The following is an 18,448-nucleotide window of genomic DNA, read 5'->3' as shown; positions in this document are numbered from 1 at the left end:
ACTGTATGAGAAGCTACACTTTCATACCCTTCCAATGCTTCTGTGATGCTTTTCTCCAAACTCTGTGTTCTTTGCTGACAACAGCAGTTGTGTGTACTTTGTGAGGTCAGTAAATGCTGATTCCTGCAAGAAGAAAACCCTTAGGAAGTGAGCTTAGACATTGTGAAGAGGAAGCACTAAGAATGAGGCAGTTGAATGAGGAATATTACAAAGGACTATTTAACAGTGTGAGTCAGAAGGCAAATTAATATTACTTCCCTCAGGTCTACCAGTCTTCATATGTATATTATGATTTATTTATTTTTCTTACCTGGTCAGTTTATCCAGATATGTAGATGGTAGCAAGTTGGCATTATCAAATTCCCTTCTTTTTCATACCAAAAAGCTAAATTCTTATGCTTGTAACTATAGTTCTTATTTTCATAAAAAATATACAAATGAACTTGAGCCTTATAATTTAAGGTTATAAAATAGATGGCATTTAGTGAAGAAAAGCTTGTCCTTAGAATATATCTTTATTTTCCCCATGATACCTACTTAATAAAATCTATTTTTTATTATTCCTTTTAAGATACAAAGCTTAGGAATTCTATAACCTGTTTAATTCTGAAGTTATTTTTCCTGTTTAAATGAGGAACTCAACAACTAAAAAGTTATTTCCTGCAGTTTTTTTTTTTTTTTGAAATGATAGTTTAGAAGCTATATGTGGTAAAACGAATAGGACCAACTATGAGCCTGAGGGAATTTCAGTTATGAGGTTTTGATTTTTTATTAATTTAAACTGTATGTTTTACAGAGTGGGCAGAAAGGGAAGAGGAACATTCTGAAATTATACCCAACAATTTTCAATCTTTTGTCAGCCTTTTATGATGCTATAGATGACTGCAATTTGAAACTTGAAATCTGAAAGATTTGTGTTTTGGATGTTTCACATACTGTTGGGTTTTTCCACATGGCTTACCGTAGCATGAGCACAAGATCATATTTATTCTATAGAACTGGAAAACCAGTGACCTGTGTTCTAAAAAGATGAAAGTGTGGTTTTATTCAACATTATAAATAAATTGCCTTATATTACTGCTTACATTTCAGTTTTCTGGTATGCATATTATCAGTTGACTAAAATTAACTGAGTATGTTGACAGAATCAGAGGAAAAAATTGGGCTTATGTTGCTCAATAAAATTTAAATGCTACTTTTTAAAATAAAACTTTACCCATATAGACTGTTATGTATGATCTGTGTTTCCATGAGGAAATGTTGATTAAGTAGTTTCCATTTTGGTATTACAGTATGTCCTGTTGTAAGTTGCTGACTGTGAAAAAATCTTTAAAGTCAAAAAAGCAGCTCAGCTTAAACCCCTGGTATTTATTATGGCAGACACCAGAAATAGAAATCTACCAGCAGTTTTATAATCTATTGAATTCCTGTATTTCTTTTGAAGTAAATTAGTTTTAAAAGTTTTTAAAAGAGGCTGTTGACTATAGAACTAAGTGAGTTACTTTGTATATCCTTATACACAAAGGGTCTTTTTTACTTGATTTACTAAATCCACATCTACAGTTTTGTTTTTTTTTTAAAGGAGGCCCTAGCCTAGAATAAGTGACAGAATTGTCTCTGTTTAGTGTATCTGTTAGAGATATTGGTAACCTATAAAATATATTAATTAAATATAATTTTGATAAGACTTATTTGTATGGAATATTTAGCAGGATAGACTTATTTTGGAAGAAACAAAAGGTCTTTAAAATCTTAAATAAGTACTTGTTTTGGGATTTTTTGAGGATATTTGACTATCCTTGATAAAAGAAAAAAGAATTTGGGGGCGCCTGGGTGGCTCATTCGGTTAAGCGGCTCCCTTCGGCTCAGGTCATGATCCTGGGGTCCTGGGATCGAGCCCCACATCCGGCTCCCTGCTCAGCGGAGAGCCTGCTTCTCCCTCTCCCTCTGCCTACTTGTGCTCTCTATCTCTCTGTTAAATAAATAAATAAAATCTTAAAAAAAGAAAAAAGAATTTGGATTTGTAATGTTAGTCTGCCTAATAAGTAAGGTAAGTTTTTTTTTTTTTTTTAAAGATTTTATTTATTTATTTGAGACAGAGAGAATGAGAGAGAGAGAGCACATGAGAGGGGGGAGGGGCAGAGGGAGAAGCAGACCCCCTGCCGAGCAGGGAGCCCGATGCGGGACTCGATCCCGGGACTCCAGGATCATGACCTGAGCCGAAGGCAGTCGCTTAACCAACTGAGCCACCCAGGCGCCCTAAGTAAGGTAAGTTTTTGAGGATAAGGCCAATACTTGAATTTTGGTGTCTACTTGCAAAGTGCAGTAATTCAATAGTATGTGATATTAAGTCTTTGCCTTTAAATTATTACTGATAGAGGCTGTGGAATGTGGTTTGTTTTTTCTGAATAAAAAGTTTCTCTCTCAGTGCTTGGCTTCTGTCATCCAGAAGAGAGGGAGAAGAGGAAAACTCTTACAACCTTTATATGAAGTTAGGACTCTAGTCAGTGTTAAGTGGCTGTGGAATCTTTATTACTTTGCAGTTTTGGCACATGGCATGATCAATACTTTTTACTTTTAAAAAGTTGGTATTTTTACATTTTAATGAGATTACATTTAATAAGATTAAATTAACTGTACTATAAAGGGAACAGAAATATTTTGTGGCACTTGAAAAGCTGTTGTTTGTAGTCTGATAGGTTGTATTCTAATTTAAATTTGTGCTTTGGGAGAATTAAATTTGGACTTTAACATCTTCAGAAGTAAGACTTGCATGCATTTTCAAGATAAACCCAGGAAATAAACCATAAAGCAAAGAATGGTTTTTGTTTCAGAACACAGTTGGAGATGTGACTTTTAAAATGCCTTCTTTTTTTTTTTTTAATTTTTTTATTGTTATGTTAATCCCCATACATTACATCATTAGTTTTAGATATAGTGTTCCATGATTCATTGTTTGTGCATAACACCCAGTGCTCCATGCAGAACGTGCCCTCCTCAATACCCTAAAATGCCTTCTAACCATTCAAAATAAACCTTTCATTTATCAAGTTAGAGTTACATTGGTTGTAATGATGTATCATATATCATGTATATTAGTATATTGTCTTATGTTTACAAAGTTAATAATATGCTTCAAAAATAACAGCTGAAACATATAAGCAATAATTATTGAACAAGAAAATTAAAATACTATTTATGAAAACAGCCAAGATTGTTTCATTGTACTTCAGTGTTAGCAGAATACCTGTCTGATTTGTAAACAGTAACGTATTATATCAGGAAAAATAATTTTGTTTGACTTAATAACTTGTACTGTCTAGTATGACTTTAAAGGTTAATGCTATAGTTATAAAGAGTATGTGGAGTGTATGTAGAATATATTTAGTGTTTTAGTCAAAGTTTTTTATTTTATTTTTTTTATTTTTTTATTTTTTTATTTTTTAAATTTTGTTTATTTATTTGACAGAGAGAGCACAAGCAGGCGGAGCTGCAGAGAGAGGGAGAAGCAGGCTCCCCACTGAGCAGGGACCCCAATGTGGGGCTTGATCCCAGGACCCTGGGATCATGACCTGAGCTGAAGGCAGACACTTAACCTACTGAGCCACTCAGGCGCCCCTAGTCAAAGTTTTTTAAACCATGTTTTGGAAGAAACACTGAAGCTAACATGAATATAGTAGCCAGTTAATACTTAAATTGAACTTTAAGTTATATATATATATATATATATATATATATATATAAAGTTCATATATATATGAAACTTTAAGTGTTTCATAATGTGCCTGAACATTAATTCCAAAGCAGTGAGTTTTGAGAGTCCAGATCAGCAGTTCTGACTTCTGATAATCAAAACAGAGGGCCTTATCTTTTTTTATGTATGGTGAAAGATGTAAAGATACCATTTTAATTTGTAACAGTTTGATTTATAGACAGTGGTAAATACCAAAGTGTTATTGAACCTACATGTAAGTAACCATATAGCTACAATTCAAGTCACTATAATCTTTTAAAAAGTGCACTGTAGACTTTTAAAAGTGCATTATAATCTTTTAAAACTTTTTCCTGATTGTGGTAGTGATATGCTCACTTAAGATTTGGAAAGTACAGAAAAAATAAAGGTGAAAATAACATTTACCGATCTATGTTAACTATACACTGACATTTTGATGTTGATTTCCTTCCTGCCCTTCTTCATGTATCATATATTATGCATGTTTATACCAACATTTAAATTGGGATCTTAGTACTTCTGTAATGGTATTCAATTTTAACATAAAAAATATTAGTTCTTTATAATCATATTTGCATCCTATAGATAGAATTTATAAGGGAACATAGTTTTTGCTTTAGAGAAGAAGTAAGCAAAATTTTTCCAAAAGGGCCAAACAGTAAAATATTTTAGGCTTTGCAGGCCAAGAGGCAAAATTTATGATACAGTAGTTTGTCATAACTATTTATAAATGTGAAAGCCATTCTTAACTTGAGTGACTTAAAAAAAAAAAACAGAAAAAACAGAACTGGCTGGATTTGGCTCATCCTCTATAGTTTGCAACCTCTGCTTCAGAAGATTATTTGCTTATGTTTTATTTGTGTGTATAAATCTTTCTTTAACAGTTCTTGACATTCCTACCTCAAAGGCCATGAATGAGCCTGGGTGTTAAAACCCAAGGACCCAGATTGTAATTCCAGTGTTACTGCTGCAGGAATCAGTTTGCTGGCTCCTAGAAGGAGGGCTGACCTTGACTTGGTAAAATATGGTACTTGCTGTCTCCCTAGTAGAACTGACTTAAGCTTAGAAGTGAACATAATTCATCCTTTGCAGGAAACAGGAAGCCATTGTACTTGGGCTTGATGCTAGGAGATGATACTATGTAGGAGGTATAAACCTACCTAAAAGTGTTATTTAGCTTTAAAATGTCAAGGCCACTCTCCCAAATGTAGTTTTCCTTGACCTGGCTGTATTCTCTTTAGTATCCATTTTTCTAAGTTCAAAGATAGAACTAAATAATAAAAACATTATTATTCTATATGTGTGTAAAGTAGTAAAGGTGGAAAAGACAGAAAAAACAAAGTAGTTAAAAATAAATGTCAAAAAGCATTTTATCTTGTCTTAGGATAAAAATTGTATTTTAAAATGTATCCAGCAGGGGAAAACTGCTGCTGCTTTGGTATTGCAGTAATACTGTTTATTGTTAGGTATAGTTTGTGTGTGTGTGTGTATCAGTTTATGTACAAAGCTTTTCCAGTTAACTCTTGCCTGTTGCACTTTATGATGTCTTCAGTGAAAGAAAATGTTTGGAGCAGAACAGTAGATGTAAAATAAGATTTCATGCTGTCGTTTCAAGCTGTATCCCTAATGATTTGATACAAAACCAAAGTGTTGTGCCTCCTTTTTTTGGGACAGATTTATAAACTTAATTCTAGACTTGTAGTTATTGGGTAGTTATATACTGAAACTTTATTCAAACAAAGCTCCATCTTAAAATGGTTTTCCTTTGTGGTGCTTGTATTTCACAGGAACATTTCGAGGGACAGTGCTTTTTACTTTGTCCTTTTAATCATTTTATATATATTGAAACCACACATTTGAGTTGGTAAATTCTAGATTGCATTTCATAGCTTGTGTTTCCTGAAACACTGAATGTACTTATTTTAATAAGGAAGGGGTGATAATTAGTTTCTAACATGGGCAATTTTGCTGTTATTTATGCTGCCCTATATGTCTGTTAGCCTGCAGCATGCTTCCTGCAGAACTTGGAGCAGAGGTAGTTTTGGTGGGTCAGTGTGTTGTTCCTGGAATATGTTTTGGAATACTGCTGAACTTTTAAAAGTTTCTTAACAACTTTGACCAGAAGATCTAAATTAAAATTTTCACTATGTTGTACACCTAAAACTATTTAGAACATTGTATGTCAACTATACTTCAATAAAAATGAAAATTATTAAAAAGCCTATAAAAATCTCCATATCACTCTTCAGATTTGTTAACTAAATTGTCAGGTGTTTGTTTTAATTTCCCAGGCCCCTTATGGGACTAGGTCATGGAATGAAAGATGATATTCCTGACCCACCATCTTAGTCACTAAGTTGTTTTTCCACTAATGGTAAAGGATTTGCACTGACCTAATCATCCATTTTTCTCCCGATTTCTTTGCCTTTTTTCTCTTCTCTTCCCTCATTAACCCGCTCTTCTCACCCAATGACTAGATAAAATGGTTGACCAGATATACGAACATAGGAAAAAGCTGAATATTGAACTTGTATGGAAAAGGATGAAGCTTGTGACCTTATGTTATCTTCCATGTCATTCTAATTGCTGCCTTATAATGTGTTAACTTATTTAAATCAGACTTTTAATTGATTAACAATAAAGGATGGGCCTATTTAAATAAAGTTTGGGGGAAATAAGATCTCATCAGTATGCATTATGAAAAATGTCTTTTTTAGTCTGTGGGTGTAGTGACTTACCTACTGCTTAAGTGATGATGGTCTAAAGATTTAAAAGACATTTGGGGTTAATAATTTTTCATGGCAGAGCTTTAATATTTTTTAAAGAAATGAAAATCATGGGTGCCTGGGTGGCTCAGATGGTTAAGAGTCTGCCTTCAGCTCGGGTCATGATCCCAAGGTCCTGGGATCGAGTCCTGCATCGGGCTCCCTGCTCCTTGGGAGCCTGCTTCTCCCTCTGCCTCTCTCTCTCTGTCTCTCATGAATAAATAAATAAAGTCTTAAAAAAAAAAAAAGAAATGAAAGTCAGTACAAATTTTTGTGTACCTTAATTCCTTTGAAATGCTTTTGTTAGGACCACAAAGTTGAATCTCATACAAATAAATAATTTTATTATTGTGCCCTTTTAAATGTATCTTTGTTAACTAATACACTGTGTAAGAGTTAACAGTCTTAAAATATTCAGAGTACAGAAACAGTAGATTAAAATAAGTCAACAAATTTTTTAGTTTATTACAAGACAACATTTTTTTGTGATTCATTAGAGTTACTTAAAAATTGATCTTGAACTTTAAACCTTGCTGTCAAATCCATGCCCCCTTAAACTCTAAATTTTGTTGCCATACTCTTTCTGCTTTTGGTCTTTTTTTGTTATTGTTGGTTTAAAGATTTATTTATTTTAGAGAGAAGGGTGGGGAGGGACAGAGAGAGAGAGAGAATCCTGAAGCAGACTCCCTGCTGAGTGTGGAGCCCAGTGCAGGGCTTGATCCCAGGACTCTGAGCTCATAATCCTAGCTGAAATCAAGAGTTGGCCGCTTAACTGACTGATCCACCCAGGTACCCACTTTCTGTTGTTTTTTTTTTAAAGGAAATTTTAAAACTTTAATTTTTCTGTCATTTAGCAGTCAAGAGTTTGGAAGAGTTTAAGGGCCAATCTTTTTTTTTTTTTTTTTTTTTTAAAGATTTTATTTATTTGACAGAGAGAGACACAGTGAGAGAGGAAACACAAGCAGGGGGAGTGGGAGAGAGAGAAGCAGGCTCCCGCAGGGAGCCCAGTGCAGGTGGGGCTCGATCCCAGGACCCTGGGATCATGACCTGAGCCGAAGGCAGACGCTTAACGACTGAGCCACCTAGGCTCCCCAGGGCCAATCTTTTGAAAGAAAATTTGTCCTTAATGATTTTAGTTTGAGTCTGCTATGAAAATTATTTAACATTTCTTTGAATGATGATTTTTAACTAATTAACCTGTAAAATGAACCACTCACATAGATACCCTGTGGTGTGACCATCATGTTATTGTGATTTTCATAGAGTGGGGAAGCAGATTCCTTCTTTTTTAGTTTTTAAAATATTTTATGTTGAAAAATTCTCTCCAAAATAGGAAAGAATACAGGAGGATATAAAGTTGGATGACCTTCATTACTTAGGTTTAATTACATATATCATATTGTATTTATTTGTATTTGTAATTTGTTTTTGTATTGGGTTAAATTTTTTGTATTTGTATTTTATATTTTTTGTATCATTGTATTTTAATTTTATAATTATACGTCAGATTTAATAATAGCATTTCAGACATATTTTTCTTACTAGATTTTTTTCTCTTTTAGCTTTATTGATATGTAATTGACATGCAGTATTGTGCAAGTTTAAAGTATACAGCATAATGACTTGACTTAATTAAGATTACTGTAATAAGTTTAGTTAACGTAAATTATCTTCTATAGATACAAAAGAGGAAAAAAGAAAAAAAAAATATTTTTCCTTGTGAGGAGAACTTTTAGGATTTCCTCTTTTAGCAACTTTCAAATATACCATGCAGCAGTGTTAACTATATCATCAGGTTGTACATGACGTCCCCAGTACTTATTTATCTTGTAACTGGAAGTCTGTACTTTTTGACCGCCTTGATCCCATTTCCCCTTTTCCCACCCCCCACCTCTGGTAAGCACAAATCTGATCTCTTTTTCTATGAGTCTTTGTTTTTTATATTCCACATATAAGTGAGGTAATATAGTATTTATCATTCTCTGTTTTATTTCAGTTAATATAAGGCCCTCAAGCTCTATGTTGTTGCAAATGGTAGGATTTCCTTTTTTTATGGCCGAATAGTATTCCATTGTGTATATATTCATCACATTATCTTCATCTGTTCATCTATTGATAGACACTTAGGTTGTTTCCTTGTCTTGGCTATTGTAAATAATGCTTCAGTGAACATAATGATGCAGATATTTCAACATAGCGATTTTGTTCCTTTGGAAATATACCCAGAAGTGCAATTGTTATGTATGTAATAGTTTTGTTTTTAATTTTCTGAAGAACCTCCATACTGTTTTCCATAGTGGCTGTACCAAATTACAGTCCTCTCAGCAGTGCACAAGGGTTTCCTTTTCTCCACATCCTCACCAGCATTTATCTCATCTTTTTGATGATAATTATTCCAGCAGGCATGAGATGATATCTCACTGTGGTTTTGATTTGCATTTCCCCTAATAGTGATGTTGAGCATCTTTCATATATCCGTTGGCCACCTGAATATCTTCTTTGGAAAAATGTCCGTTCAAGGCCTTTGCCCAGTTTTTAATTGGCTTATTTATTTTTGTGCTGTTGGGTTGTATGACTTCTTTATATATTTTAGGTATTAACCCCTTATCAGATAGATACATTGTTTGCAAATATTTTGGTCTTTTGTGGTTCCATATAAAGTTTAAGATTGTTTTTTCTACTTTTGTAAAAAATGCCATTGGAATCTTCATAAGGATTATATTGAATCTGTAGATGGCTTTGGGTAGTGTGGACATTTTAGCATTAATTCTTCCAATCCAGGAACATAGCATGTCTTTCCATTTATTTGTGTCTTAAGCAGAGTCCTTATTTTCTGATAGTGCATATAACATTTTGAGGATCTTGCAGCGATAGTCTGTAGCTATTAAAGCTCTTTAGCCAAAACATGATCAGGTTTTCATAGTGGTGTAATGGCTGTCTTTCCTTGAATTAGTTACTGTGTGAATTAGGGCTCTTTTGGTAAATGGAAAAAGAACTCATAAGACTATTTTCTTTTTTTCTTTTTTTCTTTTTCTTTTTAATTTTTTTAGAGAGGAAGGAGGGAAAGGGAGAGGCAGAGAGAGAATCTTAAGTGGGATCCATGCCCAGCACGGATCCTGACATGGGGCTTGATCTCACAACGCTGAGATCATGACCTGAGCCAAAGTCAAGAGTCAGACGCTTAACTCACTGAGCCACCCAGGTACCCCAAGACTGTTTTCTTTTTTTAGATTACTTATATCTTCTGATAAGGATATTTGAGGAGTCTGTATGTCAGTGGGAATTGAGTAAATAAGAATAGGGATTAGAGGATAGTTTCATTTTCAGCTATGTAGATAAGCATATACACTTTCTTCCACTGAATGCATCTATAAAACCTGGACAAAATGGATGGAACAGCTATTTGAGGACTCTGAAGAATAAATAATAATCAATGGATTAGGAAGGAAGACTAGAATTCAAAATAGTACCAAACTGACCATGAGTTTACCATTTCGTTCCTTTCATTATCGCTGAGGCTGAACTTAACACAGTCTGAAGGCTACAGGTTGGCACTTAGGTATAAACAAAGAGAGCTCCAAAAGAAGCCCACTAGTTCTGGCTCCAGGAGTGGGAAAGTTAACTCCTAATGCTCAGTGTGAATATGGAAAGTCTATCTTTTTTTCTTTTCTCTGTTCTCTTATGTCATGGTCCCAAGTATCCCTGTAGAAATGGCAGCAGAGACTGCAGCATTAGCCTGCAGTGAAAACAGTGAGGGATGGGAATCCTCCTCTTCAGTTGACAACTCCTCGTTACTTTTTGTTTCCTCTTTCTGTCTTTCCAGTGCCTGACCCCAGAGTAGATATAGTAACAGAAGTATGTGATCAAGCAGGTTACTTAAAGCCCCAGCATTCTCGCTGAAGAAATGAGAAGGGATGCCCCAGGGAATTGGAAAGTACTGAGATCATGTAGAGGGAGAAACTTGGGAAAACAATACTATAAAGTTGTTTATGAATTTCTGGACTCACCCAGAAATACTACCACCTAAGTCCTAGACTGCTCATTGGATGATACAAGGTGGACAAATTCAAATAGCACATCATAGGCTTTGAAAATTGAGCTGATATTGGAACCATGGCCATAACAGCCATTTTAGAACTTGTGACCCGAACTTAACCATGTCGATCAGCTGTTAAAACAAAAATACTGACATTATCCACAGGATTTAAACAAGAACCAAAGTTTCATATTTAAAATATTCAGATTATAATCCAAAATTATCTAGCATATAAAGAACCAGGAAAATTTCATTTACCCGGGAAGAGATGATATATATACCATCATGATACAGATATTGGAATTACATGATAGAGACGTTATAGTAGCTATTATACAGATGTTCCAGTGAGCAATTGTGAATGCTCTTGAAATAAATGGAAATAGAAAATCTCAGTAGGGAAAGAGAAGATATAAAAAGATGTGGAATTGTTAGAACTGAAAAATACAATAGGTGAAAAAAAAAACACTGGAAGACTCAATAGCAGAGAGGAAAGAAATTTTTAAAAATTGAACAGAGCTTCAGGGTACTATGAGAAAATAACAAAGTGCTAGGCATTTTAAGACATTTTGAGGAGCGCCTGGGTGGCTCAGTCGTTAAGCGTCTGCCTTCGGCTCAGGTCATGATCCCAGGGTCCCGGGGTCGAGCCCTGCCTGCATTGGGCTCCCTGCTCCTCGGGAAGCCTGCTTCTCCCTCTCCCACTCCTCATGCTTGTGTTCTCTCTCTCGCTGTGTCTCTCTCTGCCAAATAAATAAATAAATTCTTAAAAAAAAAAAAGACATTTTGAGAAAGAATGTGGTGCTAAAAATATTTGAAGAAATAATGGCCTTAAAATATCACAAATTTAGGTAAAGATGTAAACATACAGATTTAAAGAACCCAAAACAGGATAAACCCAAAGAAATCCATACCCAGATAGGTCATCATAAATCAGAAACTAAAAGCAAGAAAAAAAATCTTGAAAGCAACCAGAGAAAAATGACATATTACTTCTAGAGGAACAGTGATTTGAATGATTGAGGAAGTTTTGTCAGAAATCATGGGGCGGGGGTGAGAAGAGAGGCAGGCAAAACACTCTTAAAGTGTTGAAAGAAAAGACCTGTCCATAACTATCAAAAATATTTTTCAGGGATGAGAGTGACATAAAGACTTATTCAGATAAAGGGAAACTTAAGACAGAAGGGAAAAATGATACCAGAAGGGAACTCAGACATCAGGAATGAAAGAAGAGCAACAGAAATAGTACATATCTGTGTAAATATCAGACTGATGGATTCTTTAAAATTTGACAGTTTAAAAATTGTAACATTGTCTGATGTGGTTTTCAGTGGATATGGTATATAAAATATGATATCTGTGGTCTACTTGAAGTGATAAAATATTGGTTCTAAGTAGGCTCTGAAAAGGTAAGTATATATTTTGTTATGCCTAGAGCCACTGCTTACACAGTAAGGAGATATGTTAGAATCACAATGAATAAATTAAAATGGAATATTAAAAAAATAACACAAAAGAAGGCAGAAAAGAGAAAAACAAAGGGAACAAGCAGAAAACAAATAATAAAATGGTAGATGTAAATTCTTACAAATCAATAATTTTGTTAAAATTGCTAATAATCTAAACATCAGTTAAAAGACTGTCAGTACATGAAATATGATGCCATTGTATGATATTAGAAACTTATTTCAAAGGTAATAATATTGGTAGGTTAAAAGTGAAAGGATGTAAAAAAGATACACCATGCAAACACCAGTCAAAACTGTAGTTGCTTTAGTACTAACAAAGTAGACTTCAGAGCAAAGATCATCATCTAGGATAAAGAGGTTCATTATATATTGATGTGAGGATTAATTTACCAGTCCTGAATGTGTGCATATCTAACAACAGAACTTAAAAATACATGAAGCAGGGGCGCCTGGGTGGCTCAGCTGGTTAAGCGTCTGCCTTCAGCTCTGGTCAGGATCTCAGTCCTGGGATTGAGCCCCGCTTCAGGCTCCCTGCTCAGTGGGGAGCCTGCCTCTCCCTCTCCCTCTCCCTCTGCCTCTGCCCCTGCTGTGCTCTCTCACTCTCTCTCAAATAAATAAATAAATAAATAAATAAATAAATAAATAAAATCTTAAAAAAATAAAAATACATGAAGCAGAATCTGACAGAACTTAAGGGAGAAATAGATAACAGTTATAGTTGAGGACTTCAGCTCTTTCTTAGGAATAGATAAATTAGCATATAGATATCATCAAGGGTACAGAATGCCCGAGTAACACTATCCACCAACCAGAGCTAATTGGTATTTATAGTATATTTTACTCAAAAACAACAACAAAATATACATTCTTTTCAAATACACATGGAATGTTACCAAGATAGAAGATATCTTGGTCATAATACAAGTCTTAATAAATTTAAAAGAATTGAACTCAAAGTGTTCTTCAGACCATGATGGAAATGAACTAGAAATCAATAACAGAGAGATGAAAGAAAAATCTCCTAGTTCTTGGAAATTAAATAGCAGACTTCTAAATAATCTGTTGGGTAAAAGAGGAAGCCTTAGGGGAAATTAAAAAAGATACTTGAACTGAACAAAGATAAAGATATAACATGTCAAAATTTATGCAGCTCAGGCAGTGTTCACAAGACTTATTGTATTCAATGATTATATTAGAAAAAAAGCCCTCAAGTCAATAATTTAAGTTTCTATCTCAAGAAATTAGAAAAAGGAACATAAAATAAATCCCAAATAAGAAATCAACAAAATTCAAAGTGGAAATACAGTAGTGAAAACCAATACAGCCAAAAGTTGAGGGTTTTTTTTTTTTTTTTGCAAAGATTAATAAAATTGATAGTTTCTAGCAAAATTGACAAAGAGAAGACATGTAGAACTAGAATCAGCAATGAAAGAGAGGCTATCATTACAGACTTAACAGGAATCCAAAGGACAGTAGGAGGACTAAGATCAACTCTATGCAGGTAAACTTGACAAATTAGATGAAATGGACCAATTCCTTGAAATGGACTAATTCCTTAGCAAACTAAACTTACCCAAGAAAAAAAAGATTGGTGTGAATAGTCTTACAGCTATTAAAGAAATTGAATTCATAGTTGAAAACCTTCCAAAAAAGAAATATTCAGATCCAGATGGTTTTACTGGTGAATTCTACCAAATACTTAAAGAAGAAATAAAATAACATTCTTTCTCTACTATTTCTTCCAAAAAATAGAAGAGGAGAGAACACTTTCCAACTCTCTTTATGAAGCCAGAATTAACCTGATATCAAAACTAGACAATGACAGTAAATAGTAAAGAAAGGAGAAAAAAAGGAAAGAAGAAAGAAAAGTATGGACCAGTATACCTTATGAACAAAGTTACAGAAATCTTCAATAAAAGATTAGCAAATTAAATTTTATTATCCACAAAAAAGAATAAATTATACAATGACCAAAAACCCTACCAAGAAATTTACAGCTAACATTATACATTATGATGAGGGACTCAGTGCTTTCTCCCATAAATAAAAACAAGGCAGGATGGGGCACGTGGGTGGCTCAGTCGCTAAGTGTCTTGCCTTCAGCTCAGGTCATGATCCCAGGGTCCTGGGATCGGGCCCCGCATCGGGCTCCCTGCTTGGCGGGAAGCCTGCTTCTCCCTCTCCCACTCCCCCTGCTTGTGTTCCCTCTCTCGCTATGTCTCTCTCTTTCAAATAAATAAAATCTTTAAAAAAACACAAACAAGGCAAGGATGTCTACTCTTACTTCTCTTATTCAGTATGTTACTGGAAGTCCTGTTTATTGTTCATACAGCAACAAAAGGAAGTACAAAGCATACAGATTAGAAAGGAAGAAATAAAACTGTCTCTATTTACGGACATGATTGTCAATGTAGAAAATCTCAAAGAAATCTTCAGAGACCTAGAATAAGTGGTTTTAGCAAGGTCACTGGATACAAGATCAACACACACACAGTTGTATTTCTGTATACTAGCAATGTACAATGGGAAAATGACATAATGAATATAATTTACATTTGCTCCAAAGGAATGTAATACTTTTATATAAATATACATGTGTACATGATCTACGTGCTGCGAACTACTAAACAATGATGAAGGAAATCAAAGAAGACCTAAGTAAATACAGAGGCATACTGTGTTCATGGATTGGTAGACTCAAAATAGTAAAAATGTCAATCCTCCCAATCAGATTTATAAATCTAACACAATTCCAGTGAGAACTCAAGCAGTTTATTGGCAATCTGATTTTAAAATTTATATGAAAATGTAAAGGAACTAGAATAACTAAATTTTGAAAAAGAAGAATAAAGTTAGAAGAAGAATTACACTTCTTGATTTTGAGTTACTATGAATCTACAGTAAAGCAGACAGTACTGTATTTGTGAGGAGGTAGGGACATAGATCCCTGGACCATAATAGAGTGCTGAGGAACAATCACACAGATACGGCAAAGGTGTAAAAGAGATTCAGTGGATAAAGGATAGTCTTATCAACAAAGGATTTTTAAAAAGCTCATACTTCTTAAGGTTAAAAAAAAAACAAACCCAATGTTACAAAATAACCTCATTTTAAATTTCCATCTTCTATAAAAATTAACTCAAAACCAATCGTAGACCTAAATGGAAAATATAAACTCTTAAACTTTTAGAAGAAAATGGGAGAAAACCTTCCCGACCTGGAGTTAGGCAGAGGTCTGAGACAATGACTTAAAAAGCAGGATTCAGAAAAGAAGTTGATAAATTGGGCTTCAGTTTTAAAAATAAAAATTTTGCTCTGCAAAAGACAATGTTGAGAAACAAAAAGACATGCTAGAGATTAGGCAATGATATTTGCAAGTAAGTATCTCTCAGAAGACTTGTGTTCAGAAACATGTAAGTCACTCTCAAAACTCAACACAAGAAAACTAACAACCCAATTTAAAAATGGGTATAAGGTTGAGCAGACATACCACTAAAGAGGATAAAAGTTTGGCAGATACACATCTGGGAAGATGTTCAACATCATTAGCCATTAGGGAAATGCAAGTTAAAACCATGTTGAAATAAATACCCCTACATAGCTATTCAAACAGCTAAAATTAAAAAATCTTCTGATAGTATACCAAGTACTATTGAAGATGGAGATCAGTGGAGCTTCTTATACATTGTTGGTGTGGATGCAAAAGGCATAACCACTTTGGAAAAGAGTTTGACAGTTTCTTATGCAGTTAACCATACACTTAACCTATGACCTAACAATTCCACTTCCGATATTTACCCTAGAGAAATGAAAATTTATGTTTACACAAAAGCCTGTATACAAATATTTATGAAAGCTATATTCATAGTTGGAAAGGACTGGAGGCAACCTAGCTGTCCTTCAATAGGTAAAGGGTTACACAAAATGCCGGCAAACCATATAATGGTATAATATTTAACAGTTAAAACGAAAAACTGCTTATACATGCAACAAATTGAATGAATCTCAAATGCAGTATCCAAATGAAGGAAACCACTTTAAAGATTCAATACTGTGTGATTCCATTTATACAACATTCTGAAAAGACAAAACTATAGTGATAGAAAACATATCAGTCCTTGCCACAATTAGCTTTAGGGGGAGCATGTGGCTACAAAGGCATGACGGAGTGTTTTTGTGTAATGTAACTGTTCTCTATCATGATTTGATGTTGGCTCCAAGAACATGTGTTACCATTCATACCTGCACACAATAATTTTAGAGTTAATTTCATTCTATGACAATTTGCCAAATAAAATTTTAAGAAGAATAAAAATAGAAGTTAGGGAAAATGAGTAGGAAAGGTAATGATAGAGACCAAAATTGCACCAAAATTCAGGAATTTGTTTCTGGCTGAAAATAAAGCACTGGTTTCAGTGGTCGTATTTTCTACATAACCTGTGAAAGCCAAGTACAGTTATTATTTTTAAAAATATATTTTAAAATGTTTCTTTTCATAATTGTCCGCTAAACTTGCTCATTTTGTTTTTAATTTGGAATAGTCATTCAACCTACTTAGTAAAATTTGAGAGAAAACATGTTCCGTATATATAAAATCTACCAATTTTCATTTTGATCTTTTTGTAAATTATTTCACTTCTTGGAATTTTTTAAATGTATATAATAAGCAATGATAACACACTTTTTTTTTTTTTTACAGGCATATCAGAGGATTTTATTATAGGTGGATTGGCCATAAAATTATAAGTTGTCATTTTTAGGTCTCAGTTTTTTACTACCTGTACACTTAACTACAAATCAAGAAGGTATGGTTCTTGAATGATGGCATTTATAGCAGAAGGTTAATAATAACTAACCTTCTAAAAAATACATGTCCGTGGAAAAACTTTCAAATGAATATAATTTTGGTATCATTTTTTAATAGGTTTAAATTACATTTGTCTGGGGCTAGTAACAGAATTCTTTGGTTGTGGCTCACTATAAAATATTGTATTGGAAATCTGTAAATTAAGCAACTGTTTCTTATGGTATGCATCGTCTTCCTGATTGGCACGTTCATCCAGAGATTTTTTTATATGGTTCTTTAATTCATCAATTCCTTCTCCTGTAATTGCAGAGATGGGGATAATATGTTGGAACTCCATGGTCCTCTGTGGAATCATGTTTTTTTTTCAAATAAATGCAGCAAATCTTTAGGATTCTGGAGTTGATTCATCAGTACACGGAATTTATCCTGAGCACCTGGCAAGTCCATTTTATTAACTGCCAGGAGTGCAGGTTTTGTCTGAAATTCCTCTTTGTACAACTCGAGTTCTTTTGTAAGCAGTATTATGGTTTCAAAGGCAGTTCTGTATTGAGTTTGGGAAGAAAGCTGAAATCCAGAAATATCAACAACAAACAGTAGTTGTCTAGTTCTTTCTATATGCTTGAGGAATTTGTGGCCCATTCCTTTGTTCATAGTGCTCCTTCTATTAAACCAGGAAGATCAGCTACTGATATCTGTTTGAAATCGTTATACATAGTCTTTCCAAGTTGAGGCTTTAATGTTGTAAATGCATAATCTGCAGTTGCAGGTTTTGCATGAGAAGCCTGACTTAGCAAAGAGGATTTTCCAGCATTTGGGAATCCCACTAGGCCTATATGAGCTGTAAGTTTTAGATCAAGGTGAATGACTCGTTTCTGGCCTTTCAGTGGTAAGAAATTAGTGAGTAATTTACCGCCAAGACCTCCTTCAGCTACCAAAATTCTGTCTTTCTTTTTATTGAGCTCTCCTATAATTTTACCATTTTCATCAGTTACTGAAAGACCCACAGGTACAGGAATTTCACAATATTTTCCTTTAGACCCTTTCAGTGCACTAACTCAACTATTTGCTCCTTCTCCAGCCACAAACTGTTTCTGAGGATATTTGTCTTTAAGTTGTTTTAAAGTCATTTTTTTATGGGCTACAACCCAGACATCACCACCTTTTCCACCTTCTCCACCTAAGCGAGGGTAACCCATTCCACCACTTCCTCCTCTGGTGAAGAGTCTTAGGTTATCAATGAAGTTTCCATACTTTCTGAACCACACGCAACTGCAGTGCACCATCACTGTGATGTGCCAGGACTCAATGATAACACACTTCTAAATAAAACAGAGTTAAAGAAGAAATGTCAAAAGTAATTTAAAAATATTTTGAACTAAATGAAAAGGAAAACACAACTCAGCAAAATTTGTGGCATGCAGGGAAAACAGTGCTTAGAGATTTATAGCATTGAATATGTATATTAGAAGAAAGATATAAAATCAGTAATGTAAACTTTACCTTAGGAAACTAGAAAAAGAAGAGCAAATTAAATCCAAAGTAAGCAGAAGAAAAAGTAGAAAAATTTGATTAGATATCTATGAAATTGAAAATAGGAACTCAATAGAGAAAATCAGTGAAGCCAAAAGTCGGTTCTTCAGG

At 34.1% G+C, this 18,448-nt stretch overlaps 1 protein-coding gene and 1 pseudogene across 6 annotated transcripts in view; one reads left to right on the top strand and one right to left on the bottom strand.

The window, feature by feature from the left end:
- Positions 1-18,448, top strand: part of TCF12 (transcription factor 12) — a 372,696-nt gene that overhangs the window by 74,603 nt on the left and 279,645 nt on the right. The gene's annotated exons all lie outside the window — the stretch shown is intronic.
- LOC118545009 (GTP-binding protein 10 pseudogene) lies at positions 16,932-18,106 on the bottom strand (annotated as a pseudogene).

The sequence above is a fragment of the Halichoerus grypus genome, chromosome 8 (genome assembly GCF_964656455.1).
Source record: "Halichoerus grypus chromosome 8, mHalGry1.hap1.1, whole genome shotgun sequence".
In the NCBI taxonomy this organism is placed as follows: domain Eukaryota; kingdom Metazoa; phylum Chordata; class Mammalia; order Carnivora; family Phocidae; genus Halichoerus; species Halichoerus grypus.
Note: the sequence above shows the minus strand (reverse complement) of the source record. Positions and strands in the feature narration are given on the sequence as shown.